At 35.0% G+C, this 1,170-nt stretch overlaps 1 pseudogene; it reads right to left on the reverse strand.

The window, feature by feature from the left end:
• Window positions 1–827: 827 nt before the first annotated feature.
• Window positions 828–926, reverse strand: LOC125131936 (uncharacterized; annotated as a pseudogene).
• Between the last annotated feature and the right edge of the window lie 244 nt (window positions 927–1,170).

Genomic DNA, 1,170 nt, shown 5'->3' on the forward strand with positions numbered 1-1,170 from the left:
CACTAGTTGTTTGATAGGGATTGCATTGAATCTATAGATTGCTTTGAGTTGTACAGTCTTTTTGATAATATTAATTCTTGCAATCCAAGAGCATGGTATATCTTTCTGTCTGTGTTGGTTTTGACTTCTTTAATCAGAGTCTTATGTTTTTCAGAGTGCAGGTCTTTTGTCTCTTTAGGAAGGCTTATTAATAGGTGTTTTATTCTTTTTGATGCAGTTGTAAATGGGATTGTTTCCCTAATTTCTCTTTCTGATCTTTTATTGTCAGTATGCAGAAATGTAATAGATTTCTGTGTATTAATTTTGTATCCTGCAACTTTTCAGAATTCATTGATAAGCTCTATCAGTTTTCTGCTAGCCTCTTTGGGATTTTCTATGTGTAGTATCATGTCATCTGCAAACAGTGATAGTTTTACATCTTCATTTCCAATTTGAATTCCTTTTATTTCTTTTTCTTCTCTGATTGCCATGGCTGGGACTTCCAAAGCTATGTTGAACAACAGTGGTGAGAGTGCACATTCTTGTCTTGTTGCTGGTCTTAGCAGAGATACTTTCTGTTGAGGATGATAGGATTGTCATATATGGCTCTTATGATGTTGTGGTAGGTTCTCTCTGTGCCCACCCTCCGAATAATTTTTTTCTCAGAAATGGGTGTTGAATTTTGTCAGAAACTTTTCTGTATCTATTAAGATGATCTTATGGTTTTTATTCTTCAGTTTGTTGATGTGGTGTATCACATTGATTGATTTGCAGATATTGAAGAGTCCTTGCATCCCTGGGATAAATCCCCTTGATTTGTGTATGATCCTTTTAATATATTTTTGGATAAACATACTGAATGCTTCACAAATCACATGTCATCTTTGTGCAGGGACCATGCTGATATTTGTATCATTCTAATTTTATTATATGCTGCATAAGAGAGCACTTCAATTGTATATTTTTATCCTTATGTCCATTATACTTTTATCTTTTTGGTGTACTGTGTGATTTTAGAATTTTTTCTTTTCTTCTAATTTTTTGCTGTTTCAAAATAGTGCAGACTTTGCATTGTGGCTTAGCTGTTTAAGGACCTGAAGTTGTCTCTGCAGGATGTAGGTTCAATCCCTAGCCTCACTCGGTGGGTTAAAGATCTGGCACTGCATTAATCTGCAGCACAGGTCGCAGATC

The sequence above is a fragment of the Phacochoerus africanus genome, chromosome 7 (assembly GCF_016906955.1).
Source record: "Phacochoerus africanus isolate WHEZ1 chromosome 7, ROS_Pafr_v1, whole genome shotgun sequence".
In the NCBI taxonomy this organism is placed as follows: Eukaryota; Metazoa; Chordata; class Mammalia; order Artiodactyla; family Suidae; genus Phacochoerus; species Phacochoerus africanus.